Below are 18,181 nucleotides of genomic sequence, written 5' to 3'. Positions count from 1 at the left end.
AGTGTGGCCATGAGCATTTTCAAAGATTTGGTCCCCTAGGTAAGGAAGATTGCTGCCCTCACTGATGTGAATGGATGCCATCTAATCACATAGTGCCAAGTAGTAAAAAACTACAGAGAAAGAGAAAACCCACTCTCGGGTTGAACTAGGACACTCATGTTCTCCTGAACTTCATAGGCAGTGCTTCTCTCACCATATAAGTCCTCACAGTTGAGCTATGGTTCGCAGTACTTTTTCTTTTTTTATATATTTTTAATTAGATATTTGCTTTATTTACATTGCAAATGGCATCCCATTTCTGAGTTATACCCCTCTGAAAACCCTCTATCCCAGTTCCTCCTCCTCCTGCTCACCCCGCTCCCCAATTTCCTGACTTGCATTCCCTCTTCTGGGATGCAAGAACCAATGGCCTCTCCTCTCATTGATGTCTGAAATGGTCATCTACTACATAAGTAGCTGGAGCCATGGGTCCCTTTAAGTGTGCTCTTTGGTTGGTGGTTTAGTCCTTGGGAGCTCTGGGGTTACTGGTTGGTACATCCTCCTGCAGGGCAGGGCTGCAAGCCTCTTCAGCTCCTTGGGTCCTTTCTCTAGCTGCTCCACTGGGGACCCTATGATCATTCTATTGGTTGGCTGTGATCCATTGGTATTTTGGATCATTTTGGATCACACTTATTCTCAGGTGTTTGACATTGAATTTGAAGGATACCACTTGCTGTTCTGAGTTGTAGCTTTCAGGTTGTAGATCAGGAGAGTTTGCTTCTATAACCACATAAAATGTTCCTTATAATAACTTAATCTGTGACCTTTCTCTCCCTTTCCCTTTCCCTCTCCTTCTCCCTCCCCTCCCCCTACCTCTTGCTCCTCTCTTTCCTCTCCCTCTCTCCCTCTCTTCCATGCTCGCCCTCTCCTCCCTCCCTTCCCTCTGCCTTCTCTGTGAGTCTTTGTAATCTACAACATAATAGACTAAACAGAAAAATCACACCATCAATAGTTTGTTATTTTATCTAGGTTAAGATAAGAGATGATTCAAAAACCAAAAAGCATATTTCTCTATATTGTGAATAAATTACAAAATATTACCCAAATATGAGAAACTGTATGACAACAAACAGAATAAACAGAAGAAATAAACTCTATCCACTCTATAATACTAAATCATGAAAGACTGTGAACATCTGTCCAGAAATAAGAGATTTGAATTAGTAATTAAAACGTTCACAACTTAGGAAAACGAAAACAAAAATTTCATGGGTCAGTTCTACAAATTCATCCATAAAAATTAATATCAATTCTCAACATCCCTCCAAAATTAAAAATTCTAATTCACTACCGATACCAGACAAATGTTACAAGAAAACTACAAACCAATATCTTTAATGACTTTATATTTTAAGATATAAGGAAACAATTTTTAAAGGGACAGGGCTGGGGAGATGGGGGAAAGGAGCGAGAGGGGAACCTGATCTGATATTGGGGGAGGGAAAAGGAATGAAGCCCTGAGGACCACCAGAAAGAATTGAAACTGGCACCCTCTGGAGATAGGAGGTTGAGAGGACCCTCCAGAATGCAACAGAGATCTGGAAGGTAAGAGACTCACAGACTAAAAGGGAGGGACCTTAAATGAAATGCCTACAATCCGGAGAGGGGGAGAGGGAACTTAGCCTACTCCCAGCAGGAAAACAGGGCTTCAAATAGAGGGAGAGGAGGACTATCCCATAGTCATAACTCTGATCCACAATTGTTCCTGCCTGAAAGAACTGTATGCTCTAAGATCAAGAATTGACAAATGGGACCTCATAAAATTCCAAAGTTTCTGTAAGACAAAGGACACCATCAAAAGGACAAAACTGCAACAACAAATTGGGAAAAGATCTTCAACCCTACATCCAACAGAGGGCTAATATCCAAGATATACAAAGAACTCAAGAAGTTAGACTCCAGAGAACCAAGTAACCCTATTAAAAATGGGGTTCAGAGCTAAACAAAGAATTTTCACCTGAAGAATTTCGAATGGCTGAGAAGCACCTTAAGAAATGTTCAACATCATTATTCATTAGGGAAATGCAAATCAAAACAACCCTGAGATTTCACCTCACACCAGTCAGAATGGCTAAGGTCAAAAACTCAGGAGACAGCAGGTGTTGGTCAGGATGTGGAGAAAGAGGAACACTCCTCCACTGCTGGTGGGATTGCAAGCTGTTACAACCACTCTGGAAATCAGCCTGGTAGTTCCTCAGAAAACTGGGCATGGCAATTCCGGAGGACCCTGTTATACCACTCCTGGGCATGTATCCAGAGGATTCCCTGGCATGCAATAAGGACACATGCTCCACTACGTTCATAGTAGCCTAATTTATAATAGCTAAAAGCTGGAAAGAACCCAGATGTCCCTCAGTGGAGCAATGGATACAGAAAATGTGGTATATTTACACAATGGAATACTACTCAGCAATTAAAAACAATGAATTCATGAAATTCTTAGTCAAATGGTTGGAACTGGAAAATATCATCCTAAGTGAGGTAACCCAATCCCAAAAGAACACACAAGGAATGCAGTCACTGATAAGTGGATATTAGCCCAGAAGCTCTGAATACCCAAGACACAATTAACATTTCAAAAGATTCCCAAGAAGAAGAAAGGAGAGGGCCCTGGTCCTGGAAAGGCTTGATGAGGCAATATAGGGAATTACCAGGACAGAGAAGTGGGAGGGGGTTAATCAGGAAATGGGTGGACAGAAGAGGGCTTATGGGACTTATGGGGAGGGGGGGAACAGGGAAAGGGAAATCATTTGGAATGTAAACAAAGAATGTAGGAAATTTAAAAAAGAAAGAAAGAAAGAAATGAAGAGGAGCCCGAGGAATAATAGAAGGTCCAGGGACAGGCTCAGAGTGGGATTCAGCAGAAGGGGAGGTCCCAAGGCCTGACACTATTACTGAGGCTATGGAGCACTCACAAGAAGGGACCTAGCATGACAGCTTTCTGGATGACCCAACAAGCAGTTGAAAGAGTCAGATGCAGATATTTGTGCCCAACCAATGGACAGAAGCAGCGTTAACCCCTGCTGTTGAAATAGGGAAGGCTGAATGAAGCTGAGGCTGACCCTGTAGGAGGACCAGCAGTCTCAATTAATCTGGACCCCTGTGATCTCTCAAACACTGGACCACCAAATAGGCAGCATATACCAACTGATATGAGGCCCCTAGCACACATACAATAGAGGACTTCCAGGTCTTTGTTCATTCAGAGATGATGCTCCTTACCCTCAAGAGAATGGAGGCCCCAGGGAGTTTAGAGGTCAGGTGGGGGTGGGGTGAAGGGACATCCACATGGAGACTGGGAGAGGGGAGGATGTATGGGATATGGAAAAGTCGGAAGGTAGAGAGGGGTTGGCGCAGTGGGGTACAAAATATGGAGTGTATAAAAATGATAAAAAAGGAAGTTATATTTCAAATATGGTTTGTTCTTTCTGAAAACTAATGTTAAAATGTAAACACATTTTATGAGAAATAAACCAGGTAGAGCTTTAATAGGTGATTAGCAACATCATTTAATGAACATGTCTATTCATGAGTATGAACTTATCAATGAACTAAATGGTTGTTTTGGAATAGGTCTATTGTAACAGTATCCTTTCGTGGGATATACTAGACAACCTTAAGATTTGGCCCTAGAAAGCCTTTAACAGATGAGGTCATTTAACAAGGGTCAGAATCAGGAATAGGAGGAATCTTTTTCTTTTCTTTTTTTCTATTGTTTAAATTTTTCTTTTATTATTATTAATCATTCCATTCGTTTACATCTCAAATGATATCCCACTTGCTGATTATCCCTCCACCACCTCCATCCCCCATCTGTTCTCCACCCTCCCTTTTGCCTGTGTAAGAGTGCTCCCCCACCTACCCACACTCTCCAGCCCCACAGCTCCAGAGTCCTCCTACTCTGGGGCATCAAAGGGCCTCCTTTCCCATTGCTGTCAGGCAAGGCCATCATCCTCTGCTACATATGCATCTAGAGCCAAAGACCCCTTTAGGTACACCCTTGGTTGGTGGTCTAGTCTCTAGTAGAACTGGGTGGCCAGGTCAGCCTATGTTCTTCTTCTAATGGGGTTGCAATCCTCCTCTGCTCCTCCAGTCCTTCTGCCAGCTCTTCTACCAGATTCCCTGAGTTCAGCCTGATGGTTGGCTCTAAGCATCCTCCTCTGCTTTGGTCAGTTGCTGTCCACAAGCACCTGTTTTTTTTTTTTCTTTTTTTAAAAAAATTATTTGATATATTCTTTATTTACATTTCAAGAGATTTTTCCCTTTCCTGATGCCCCCCTTCCTGAAAGTCCCATAAGCCATCTTCCCTCCCCCTGTACCCCAATCCACCCCTTCCCACTTTCCTGTCCTGGTATTCCCCTACACTGCTGCACTGAGCCTTTCCAGGACCAGGGTCCACTCCTTCCTTCTTCTTGGGCATCATTTGATATGAAAATATTCTTTCTTTCTTTTCTTTCTTTTCTTTTCTTTTCTTTTCTTTTCTTTCTTTCTTTTCTTTTCTTTTCTTTTCTTTCTTTCTTTCTTTCTTTCTTTCTTTCTTTTCTTCTTCTCCTTCTCCTTCTCCTTCTCCTTCTCCTTCTCCTTCTCCTCCTCCTCCTCCTCCTCCTCCTCCTCCTCCTCCTCCTCCTCCTCCTCCTCCTCCTCCTCCTCCTCCTCCTCCTCCTTCTTCTTCTTCTTCTTCTTCTTCTTCTTCTTCTTCTTCTTCTTCTTCTTCTTCTTCTTCTTCTTCTTTTTTGTTTTTTTTTTCGAGATAGCGTTTCTCTGTGTAGCCCTGGCTGTCCCGGAACTCACTCTGTAGACCAGGCTGACCTCGAACTCAGAAATCTGCTTGCCTCTGCCTCCCAAGTGCTGGGATTAAAGGCATGTGCCACCACTGCCCAGTCCACAAGCACCTCTTTATCATGAATCATTTTCATAACATACCATGCCTGTGTTACTGTGTTAAGGGCAACAGTAAATATAAATTAAGACAAATGCTTGCCTATTAATAACTAAGCTAAACCACACAAAATACATGGGTGGTTTGATAAACAAAAATCATGAAACGTAACATGTAATTAGTGAAATTAACCCTTTTTTGATTAAAAAGTAGTCATCAAATTTATGAATTGCAAAAAAACTCCTTCAGAATGTAAAATTCTTTCGCTCTTGCATACACGTGCGTGCACACACACACATACACACACCCCACACACACACACACACACACACACACACACAAACACACACAGGGGGCAGAGGTGAATTTGGCTAGTTCTGTTCTGCCCCCATGCATATTTCAGGGATTTAACTCAGGCTTTGCACTTGGTGACAATGGGCTTTATTCAATAAAAAATAATAATTTCGCCCCTTAAACTTTATATAGACTCTTCACATACCACAAGCTATAGTATAATAATAATAATAATAATAATAATAATAATAATAATAATAAATATATAATATATATTCCAGGATATATTATATTAATATATAATATGTATTTGTGAATTATATATTATATATACTATATAATCCAGTTATAGAAGGCATCACGAGCAACAAAACAATGAGAAAAGTATCTCCTTGCATCATATTCTAGTCAACACATTAAATGCACAAAGACTATAAATGAAAAGCTGTCAAACATTATGCATACATAAATGTAAAATAACAGCTCATTTCTCAACAGAAAAATTTGAAAATCAAGAGGGCTTTGAATGATGTACTTTAAATTCTGAAAGCCAGCTACTAGTCCAGACTAATATACACATTAAAACTACATATGATAATTGAGGAAAAACCTTTTTATGTTAAAAATAAGCTGAAGGAATAAATGATGTGTAATCCATGTTTACAAAAAATACTTGGAAAATATTCCCATTGAAAATCAATAAAAACACATCAGTTATGTTATAGGAAAGAGCAAGGCACATTGAACACATACATATACATATAAAGAAAATGAAAAAACTACAAGTACTACAACTTCAACAAAATGAAAGAAATAAATAGGAATTGTAATAATATGTAGGAATACTAATAATATCCATTACCAAGTCAAAAGGCATAGACGAACATATTTGATTAAGAAACAGAATAGTCCATGAAGTTAATAAGAATATTATCAAACAATTATGAAGTCAGTATTACTAACTTGTCAAAGCTAGTCAAGTTAATGACAACAACAACCTGTAGACCAATTTTCTTGATGAACAATGAGGCAAAATTTTCCAATGTAATTAAGATGGTTCAGCATGTTAGAGGGCTTATACCAAGCTCTACAACCTGAATTCAATCTTTAGAATCCACATAGTAGAACGAAAGAAGGGAGTCCTCAAAAAGTATCTTCTGACACCCCTATACATGCTCTGTCATGTATACTTGTGTCATGCCCACATGTATACTTACATACATACATACATACATACATACATACAAAAGACAAGGAAAGGAGAGAGATTAAATGCATGAATTTTCAAATTATTGTTAAAAGAGGAAGAAAGAAATATAAGTATATTCATTTATAACACATAATTCAATACATATCAGACACAAAATAATCTACCATAGAAAAGTAATTAAATTTTAAGGATACAAAATTAACACATAAAATAATTAGCCTGCCCATGTAATGATACCAGCCATGTTGAAAAAGAAATCTAGAAAACAACTCTGCACATAAGAGATTTAAAAACTATGAGAATGAACTTAAGTTGGAAATAAAAAAAAACTTCATGAATTCTTTAAAACACTATGAAAGAAAATGAAGAAGACACACAAAGATGAGAAGAAACATCATCGTAATTAATTGATAGAATTGCGATTGTGAAAAGTGCTATATTATCAAAAAGCAATCTTCAGATTTGACATAATAACCATGAAAATCAAATGCTATTCTTCACAGACAGATAAAGCAATCTCAGGTTTTGCATGTAACCACAAGAGACTGGATACCCAAAGCAACACTGTGAAAAATAATAATGATGTCATGTCACTATAACTGATTTCTTATTTCAAGTTGTGCTACAGAGCCATAGTAACAAAATGGATGATACAGAATATAGGACTCAGATGTAAACCAAAACATCAATATTCATCTATATTTTGATAAAGATGCCCAAATATGCACTGGATAAAACACTAATTTTTCCAAAACGTATTCTAGGAAGACTAGTCACATGTGTATATGGAAAAAGGAAAGATAAAACATAGCTTTAACTCTGATCATAAACAATTCATCTTTAAACAGATCAAAAGTCTTAATGTAGGACCTGATAACTCATTTTGTCAGAATAAAACATAGTAAATCAGCTCAATACAAACACATCGGCTAGTTGTCCCAGGATCAGACTCCATTTAGTCAGGAAATAATCAACTGATGAGTGAGACCAATGAAATTAACAAAATACATGAGAAAGAAAATTGTCTATCAAGTGAAGACACAGGTTATAACATGCAATAAAACATTTATGAGCTATGCATTTGACAAAGGATTGACATATAGTATATACAAGGTTCTCCAAAGTTAAACATGAACTAAAACACCCTATTAAATAGGTCTGATGCCAACTCACAAAAAAAAAGAAAATATAAATTGCTATCAAGTTGTAAAAAATTAAAATTACTATAATTAAATTGAAATGATACTGATTTTTTTCATCTTGCCCATTCAAAACTGCAACCATTAAGAAAAAAAATTGTAGCAAATCCTAAGAGATAACCCTCATGTTCTGCTCATGGAAATGTAAACTAGTGCAGCCACTGTACAAGTCAGTATGGACTATCCTCACAAACTAAAAGTAGACCTATGATATGGCCCTTGTATCACTTCTGGGTATTTACTCAGAGTACTCCAAGTCAGCACATCAGAAAGATATTTTCATACCAACTATATCATGGAATGTATGAGAAAGAGGAGTGTTGAGATACATCAGGGAATACATCCAACATACAATATATAATTACAAAAATGTCCATGTAATACCCTACAATATGCAATGAATATACATAATGACATTTAAAAAATCTTATTTTTTGTGTTGTGCATGAAACATTCCTCCCTGATAAAGACATATTAGTTTGAAAGACACAAGATTGGAAAGACTCTATATCATAGAACTTCAGCTAAAGTCTTTCAGAAGACACATAGAAGGCCATAGTTCATTAATTAAAAGGATAATCCACCAATGAGATATGATCATTGAGACTATATATGTACTTATTAGTGGCACATTCACTTCCATAGTACAGACAAATCAAAGAGATGGAACAATAGAAGGTGGCATCAATACCTCATTGTCATAAATAGAGTTCATTTAGATGAAAAAAATTATCATGGATCAAATGGACTTAGCATATCTAGAAGATATGTCATATATCAGCTAGAGAATAAATACCTTTTTAGTATCCCTGAGGCTTCTTCCAAAATAGACCACATTTTAGTCAATTAAGCAAATCTTAACAAATATGAAATACAACTTCTTTTCTTGTAGCAGATGGAATAAAAATAAAATAGAAGCAAAAAGTAAAGGAAACTACACAAGTGGACATATCTCCAACAACAGATCTGGAAATTATCAATGAGTCAATGACAAAATCATAGAAAATTCAATGCAATATCTAGTATCAAATGAAAGTAGGAAAATAACTTACTAGATCCTCCGAGAGACAAAGGTGGGTGTAAGAAGGGATTTTTCTAACAGTTCTAACATTAAAATTCAAAGAGGTTGCAAATAAAATCCTTAAGTAACTCAAGATCCTAGAAAAAAGAATCAGATAAAACCTAAATAAGTAGATAACAACAAATAATTTTAAAAGTCAGAAGAAAAATTAATGAAATGAAGACTACAAGAGACACAAAGATTCAGAGAAATAAACAATTGGTTCTTTGAAAAAAATAAGAATGTCAGCCTTTCAGCAAAGATAGAAGGGAAAGAAATTCATAAAATTAGTGATGAGATATTACAGAACACATCAGTAGAATTTAGTACATCATTATGAAATGGAATGTGAAAAATAATCAGATTAATTGTTAAAAACATATGGTTTATCAAAATTGAAGTTTCATAAGCTATAAAATACAGCTGCAGATCCATGGTGAGCAATGAAAGTGTATCAGTAATAATCTCCCAACAAAGAACCTAGAATTGTACAGACAAACTAGTGGACTCTATCAGATTGTTAAAGAAAAATAACTGCCTTCATTCAGCCTTCCAAGTCTCAATTGATCTGGACCCCCAGCATCTCTCAAACACTGGACCACCAAGTAGACAGCATATACCAGCTGATAATAGACCCCTAGCTCACATATAATAGGGGACTGCCAGGTCTGTGTTCACTCAGAGATGATGTACTTAACCCACAAGAGATTGGAGTTCTCAGGGAGTTTAGACGGCAGGGGTGTGTGTGGTGGGGAAGGTAGAGACAATCACATGGAAACAGGAAAAGAGGAGGAGGTATGGGATATGGAAGAGTTGGAGGGTGAACAGGTATTGGCGGGGTATGAAATAAAATATGGAGTGTATAAAAATAATTAATAAAAAAAGAAAAGAATAAGGACCACTAAAGCTCTTCAAACTATTTTCTAGACCAGGAAAGGTACAGAGCATGTACTTTCTATAAAATACTGTTAAGCACAACACAAAAAGGAAATTAGTTTCATTGCTTTGAAGAAAACACACATTTGAAAAAATCCTTAATAAAGTACAAACTAATATAAAAAAATATTGAAAAGATCATGCATTATTATCTAACTGGTTTCTTTCCAGAGACATGGTACACAAAAGCTAATAAATAAAATGAATTATATCAATACATTAAAGAACAAAAACGACACTTTTATGAAAATAGAAACATCGACAGTTCGTCTAGGTGCCAGCCAGGCATGGGTCTTGTGCCCTGGGGGGGGGGGGTGCCTGCAGGATCCCCACCACCATCTTTGCTCCCTAATGGAGCAGACAGGAAGCACCAGGTTTGGTTCACAGAGACAAACAGAGTATAACATTGCTTGGGGCAGGACACACCAGAGCTCCAACAGCACCCAAGAAGAGGACAGCATATCAGCAATCTGTGCCAGGGGAAACCCAGTCATCCAGTGGTGTGGAAATAGCCTTACAGGCTCATAGGAGGTTCAAGTATGAGCCAGTACCAACAGGACCAACTAACGCCAGAGATAGCCAGATGGCAAAAGGCAAAGTAGGAACTTTACTAAAAGAAATCATGGCAATATGACAGCATCTGAACCCAATTCTCCATTAACAGCAAGTCCAGGATACCCCAACACACCAGAAAAACAAGTTTTGAATTTAAAATCACTGGTCATGATGCTGTTAGAGGAACACAAGAAGGACATAAATAAATCTCTTAAAGAAATACAGGAGAAATGGATCAAAAGTTAGAAGCCCTTACAAGGGAAACACAAAAGTCATTTAAAGGAATTCAGGAGAATATGGGTCAAAAGATAGAAGCCAAAAAGGAGGAAATGCAAAAATCACTTAAAGAAATACAGGAGAACTTGGGTCAACAGACAGAAGTCATAAAAGAGAAAACACAAAAATCACTTAAAGAATTACAGGAAAACACAAACGAGCAAGTGAAGGAACTGAGCAAAGCCATCCAGGATCAATAATCATAAGTAGAAAGAACTAAGAAATCGCAAAGGGAAGCAAGTTTGGAGATAGAAAACCTTGGGAAGAAATCAGGGGGCATAGATGCAAATATCAACAACAGAATACAAGAGATAGAAGAAAGAATCTCAGATGCTGAAGATACTATAGATACCGTGGACTCAACAGTCAAAGACAATGCAAAATGCAAAAAGCTTGTAACCCAAAACATCCAAGAAATCCAGGACACAATGAGAAGACCAAACCTAAGGATTATAGGCATAGATGAGATTGAAGATTTACAGATTAAAGGGCCAGTAAATATCTTCAACAAAATTATGGAAGAAAACTTCCCTAACCTAGAGAGATGCCCATGAATATACAAGAAGCCTACAGAACTCCAGACTGGACCAGAACATAAATACCTCCCATCACATAATAATCAAAACTCCAAATGTACTAAACAAGGAAAGAACATTAAAGGCAGTAAGAGAAAAAGGCCAAGTAACATATAAAGGAAGACCTATCAGAATTACACCAGACTTCTTACCAGAGACCATGAAAGCTAGAAGATCCTGGGCGGATCTCAAGCAGACTCTAAGAGAAGACAAATGTCAGCCAAAACTACTATACCCAGCAAAACTCTCAAACACCATAGATGGAGAAACCAAGATATTCCATGACAAAACCATATTTACACAATATCTTTCCACAAACCTAGCCCTACAAAGGATAATAAATAGGAGGAAAACACCAATACAAGGAGGGAAACTACACCCTGGAAAAAGCAAGATATTAAACTTCTTTCATCAAACCCAAAAGAAGATAACCAACCAAATATAAAAAAATAGCATAAAAAATGACAGGATGTAATAATCACTATTACTTATTATGTCTTAATATTAATGGACTCAATCCCCCAATAAAAAGACATAGACTAAGAGACTGGATACGTAAATGGGACCCTACATTTTGCTGCATACAGGAAACACACCTCAGTGTCAAAGATAAACACTATCTTAGAGTAAAAGTCTGGAAGACAATTTTACAAGCAAATGGTCTCAGGAAACAAGCTGGAATAGCCACTCTAATAGCAGATAAAATTGACTTGCAATCTAAAGTTATCAAGAGGCACGGAATGACATTTCTTGCTGATCAAAGTAAAAATACACCAAGAAGAACTCTCAGTCCCAAACATCTATGCTCAAAATGCAAGGGCATACTCATTCATAAAAGAAACTTTACTAAAGCTCAAAGCACACATTGCACATAACACAATAATTGTGGGTGACTGCAACACCTCACTCTCCTCAATGGACTGATCAAGAAAACAGAAACTAAACAGGGAGACAGTGAAACTAACTGAAGCTTTGGACCAATTGGATATAACAGATATATATATAGAACTTTTCATCATAAAGCAAAAGAATATAACTTTTTCTCAGCACCTCATGGTACCTTCTCCAAAATCGATCATATAGTTGGTCACAAGACCGACCTCAACAAATATAAGAAGACTGAAATAATCCCATGCATCCAATCAGATCACTAAGGAGTAAAAGTGGTCTTTAATAACAACAGAAACAACAGAAAGCCCACATACACATGGAAACTGAACAATATTCTACTCAATGATACCTTGGTCAAGGAAGAAATAAAGAAAGAAATCGAAGACATTTTTAGAATTTAATGAAAACGAAGACACAACATACCCAAATCTATGGGACACAATGTAAGCAGTGCTAAGAGGAAAACTTAAAGCCATGAGTGCCTCCAAAAAGAAACTGGAGAGATCATACACTAGCAGCTTAATGGCACACCTGAAAGCCCTGGAACAAAAAGAAGCTAATTCACCCAGGAGGAGTAGAAGACAGGAAATCATCAAACTCAGGGCTGAAATCAATCAAGTAGAAACAAAGAGAACCATACAAAGAATCAACAAAACCAGGAGCTGGTTCTTTGAGAAAATCAACAAGATAGATAAACCCTTAGCCAGACTAAACAAAGGACACAGAGACAGTATCCAAATTTAACAAAATTAGAAATGAAAAGGGAGATATAATGACAGGAACTGAGGAAATTCAAAAAAATCATTAGATCCTACTACGAGACCCTATACTCAACCGAACTGGAGAATCTGGAGGAAATGGACAGTTTCCTAGACAGATAACAACACCATAATTAAATCAGGATCAAATAGATCATTTAAACAGTCTCATAACCCCTAAAGAAATAAAAGGGGACATAGAAAATCTCTCAACCAAAAAAAAGCATGGGACCAGATGGTTTTAATGCAGAATTCTATCAGACCTTCAAAGAAGACCTAACACCAATACTCTTCAAATAATTCCACAGAATAGAACAGAAGGAACACTACCCAACTTGTTCTACAAAGCCACAGTTATGCTGATAAACACACACACACACACACACACACACACACACACACACACACAAAGATCCAACAAAGAAAGAGAACTTCAGGCCAATTTCCCTGATGAATATCGATGCAAAAATACTAAATAAAATTCTTGCCAACCGAATCCAAGATTACATCTAAATGCTCATCCACCATGATCAAGTAGGTTTTATCCCAGGGATGCAGGGATGGCTCAATATACGGAAATCCATCAATGCAGTCCACAACATAAACAAACTCAAAGAAAAAAACCACATGATCATTTCATTAGATGCTGAAAAGGCATTTGACAAAATTCAGCATCATTTCATGCTAAAAGTCTTGGAAAGAACAGAAATTTAAGGCCCATACCTAAACACAGTTAAAGCAATATACAGCAAACCGGTAGCCAACATCAAACTAAATGGAGAGAAACGTGCATCAATCCCACTAAAATCAGAGACTAGACAATGCTGCCCTCTTTCTCCAAATCTTTTCAATATAGTACTTGAAGTTCTAGCTAGAGCAATTAGACAACATAAGGAGGTGAAAGGAATACAAATTCGAAAGGAAGAAGTCAAACTATCACTATTTGCAGATGATGTGATAGTCTACTTAAGTGGCCCAAAAAACTCCACCAGAGTACTCCTACAGCTATTAAACAACTTCAGCAAGGTTGCTTGTCATAAAATCAACTCAAGCAAATCAGTAGCCATCCAATACTCAAAGGATAAGCAGTCTGAGAAAGAAGTTACGGAAATGAGATCCTTCACAATAGCCACAAACAATATAAACTATCTTGGTGTGACTCTAACGAAACAAATAAAAGATCTGTATGACAAGAACTTCAGGTCTCTGAATTTGGAAATCGAAGAAGACCTCAGAAATGGAAAAATTTTCCATGTTCATGGATTGGCAGGATTAATTTAGATAAAATGGTCATCTTGCCAAAACATATAATATATATATAATTAGGGAAATGCAAATCAAAACAACCCTGAGATTTCACCTCACACCAGTCAGAATGGCTAAGGTTAAAAATTCAGGAGACAGCGGGTGTTGGCCAGGATGCATAGAAAGAGGAACACTCTCCACTTCTGGTGGGATTGCAAGATTGTATAATTACTCTGGAAATTAGTCTGGTTGTTCCTCAGAAAACTGGCCATGACACTTCCAGAGGACTCTGCTATACCACTCTTAGACATATACCCAGAGGATTCCCTGGCACGCAATAAGGACACATGCTCCACTATGTACATAACAGCCTTATTTATAATAGCCAGAAGCTGAATACATCCCAGATGTCCCTCAGTGGAGGATACAGATAATGTGGTATATTTACACAATGTAATACTACTCAGCAATTAAAAACAATGAATTCATGAAATTTTTAGGCAAATGGTTGGAACTGGAAAATATCATCCTAAGTGAGGTAAACCTATCACAAAATAATACACATGGAATGTATCACTGATAAGTGGATATTAATTAGCCAAGAAGCTCTGAATACTGAAGACACAATTAGCATATCAAATGATTCACATGAAAAAGGAAAAAGAGTGCCTTGGTCCAGGAAAGGCTTGATCCAGCATTGCAGGGGAGTACCAGGACAGAGAAATGGGAGGGGGTGATTGAGGAATGGGTGGGGGCTTTTGGGACAATATGGGGAGGGAGGAACCAGGAAAGGGGAAAGCATTTGGAATGTAAACAAAGAGTATAGAAAATAAAAATAAATGAAAAAAGAAATGTAAAAGGCTTTTGGCAAACTTCACCAAGGCATCATGATAAAACCCTCAACAGAACTAGGAAGAGATTGATTATACACTAATGTAATAAAATGCCTGCAAGACAGTCCTATATTATTGCACATCAGGACAAATAAAACCATTCCCTGTACAACCAGAAAGGAAACTGGCCTGTTATTATACTCTGCATTCCTGTTTACCATAGTGCTTACATTTTTTAGCCAGAACAATAAATAAAATAAAAGAAATGGAGGAATTGAAGGTATATAAATAGAAAAAGAAAAAGTCAGTTTGTCTAAATCTGTAAATGGTTAAAGCACATATTTAAAAGTACCTAAAAAATTTCATCAGAAGCTCATGTATTTAAAAGCATCAAGATAAACAATTTAATTTGTGGGTTTTTTGTTTTTTTTTGTGTGTGTTGTGTTTTTTCAAAAAAAAAAAAATAAGAAGCATGCTGAGAAAGAAGTCAGGGAAACAAGCCCATTCACAAGAGCATAGAAAAATTTAATAATAAATGTACTTTTCTCAGCACCTCATGGTACCTTCTCCAAAATCGACCATATAATTGGTCACAAGACAGACCTCAACAAATATAAGAAGATAGAACTAATCCCATGCCTCCTATCTGATCACTATGGAGTAAAAGTGGTCTTCAATAGCAACAGAAACAACAGAAAACCCACATACACGTGGAAACTGAACAATACTCTACTCAATGATACCTTGGTCAAGGAAGAAATAAAGAAAGAAATTAAAGACTTTTTAGAACACAATGAAAATGAAAACACAACATACCCAAATCTATGGGACACAATGAAAGCAGTGCTAAGAGGAAAACTCATAGCCGTGAGTGCCTCCAAAAAGAAAATGGAGAGAGCATACATTACCAGCTTAATGACACACCGGAAGGCCCTAGAACAAAAAGAAGCTATTTCGCCTAGGAGGAGTAGAAACAAAGAGAACCATACAAAAAAATCAACAAAACCAGGAGCTAGTTCTTTGAGAAAATCAACAAGATAGATAAACCCTTAGCCAGACTGACCAAAGGGCACAGAGAAAGTATCCAAATTAACAAACTTAGAAATGAAAAGGGAGATATAACAATGGAAACTGAGGAAATCCAAAAAATCATCAGATCCTACTACAAGAGCCTGTACTCAACACAACTGGAGAATCTGGAGGAAATGGACAATTTCCTTGACAGATACCAAATACCAAAATTAATCAGGACCAACTAGACCATCTAAACAGTCCCATAATGCCTAAAGAAATAGAAGGAGTCATAGAAAGTCTTCCAACCAAAAAAAGCACAGGACCAGATGGCTTCAGTGCAGAGTTCTACCAGACCTTCAAAGAAGAGTTAACACCAAAACTCTTCAAACTATTCCACAAAATAGAAACAGAAGGAACACTACCCAATTCCTTCTACGAAGCCACAATTACGTTGATACCAAAGCCACAAAAAGATACAACAAAGAAAGAGAACTTCAGACCAATTTCCCTTATGAACATCGATGCAAAAATACTCAATAAAATTCTTGCCAACCGAATCCAAGAACACATCAAAACGATCATCCACCATGGTCAAGTAGGCTTTATCCCGGGAATGCAGGGTTGGTTCAATATACGGAAATCCATCAATACAATCCACTACATAAACAAACTCAAAGAACAAAACCACATGGTCATTTCATTGGATGCTGAAAAAGCATTTGACAAAATTCAGCATCCTTTCATGCTTAAAGTCTTGGAGAGAACAGGAATTCAAGGCCCATACCTAAACATAGTAAAAGCAATATACAGCAAGCCAGCATCAAACTAAATGGAGAGAAACTTGAAGCAATCCCACTGAAATCAGGGACCAGACAAGGCTGCCCCCTTTCTCCTTATCTTTTCAATATTGTACTTGAGGTACTAGCTCGGGCAATTCAACAACATAAGGAGGTCAAAGGGATACAAATTGGAAAGGAAGAAGTCAAACTATCATTATTTGCAGACGACATGATCGTCTACCTAAGTGACCCAAAGAACTCCACTAGAGAGCTCCTACAGCTGATAAACAACTTCAGCAAAGTGGCAGGTTATAAAGTCAACTCAAGCAAATCAGTGGCCTTCCTATACTCAAAGGATAAGCAGGCTGAGAAAGAAATTAGGGAAATGACCCCCTTCACAATAGCCACAAACAGTATAAAGTATCTTGGGGTGACTCTTACCAAACATGTGAAAGATCTGTATGACAAGAACTTCAAGACTCTGAAGAAGGAAATGGAAAAAGACCTCAAAAAATGGGAAACCTCCCATGCTCATGGATCGGTAGAATCAATATAGTTAAAATGGCCATTTTCCCTAAAGCACTATACAGATTCAATGCAATACCCATCAAAATCCCAACTCAATTCTTCACAGAGTTAGAAAGAGCAATTATCAAATTCATCTGGAACAACAAAAAAACCCAGGATAGCTAAAACTATTCTCAGCAACAAAAGAAAATCTGGGGGAATCAGTATCCCTGACCTCAAGCAATACTACAGAGCAATAGTGTTAAAAACTGCATGGTATTGGTACAGTGACAGGCAGGAGGATAAATGGAACAGGATTGAAGATCCACAAATGAACCCACACACCTATGGCCACTTGATCCTCGACAAAGAGGCTGAAAACATCCAATGGAAAAAAGATAGCCTTTTCAACAAATGGTGCTGGTTCAACTGGAGGTCAGCATGCAGAAGAATGCGAATTGATCCATCCTTGTCTCCTTGTACTAAGATCAAATCCAAATGGATCAAGGACCTCCACATAAAGCCAGACACTCTGAAGCTAATAGAAAAGAAACTGGGCAAGACCCTTGAGGACATCGGTACAGGGAGAAAGTTTCTGAACAGAACACCAATAGCGTATGCTCTAAGAGCAAGAATTGACAAATGGGACCTCATAAAATTACAAAGTTTCTGTAAGGCAAAGGACACCATCAAGAGGACAGATCAGCAACCAACAAATTGGGAAAAGATCTTCACCAATCCTACATCAGATAGAGGGCTAATATCCAATATATATAAAGAACTCAAGAAGTTAGACTCCAGAAAACCAAACAACCCTATTAAAAATGGGGTATAGAGTTAAACAAAGAATTCTCACCTGAAGAACTTCGGATGGCGGAGAAGCATCTTAAAAAATGCTCAACTTCATTAGTCATTAGGGAAATGCAAATCAAAACAATCCTAAGATTTCATCTTACACCAGTCAGAATGGCTAAGATTTAAAAATTCAGGAGACAGCAGGTGTTGGAGAGGGTGTGGAGAAAGAGGAACACTCCTCCACTGCTGGTGGGGTTGCAAATTGGTACAACCACTCTGGGAAGCAGTCTGGCGGTTCCTCCGAAAACTGGGCACCTCACTTCCAGAAGATCCTGC

Source organism: Apodemus sylvaticus, chromosome 2 (assembly GCF_947179515.1).
Source record: "Apodemus sylvaticus chromosome 2, mApoSyl1.1, whole genome shotgun sequence".
NCBI classification, from domain to species: Eukaryota; Metazoa; Chordata; class Mammalia; order Rodentia; family Muridae; genus Apodemus; species Apodemus sylvaticus.
The sequence above is the reverse complement of the archived record's forward strand: the minus strand, read 5'-3'. Positions refer to the sequence as shown.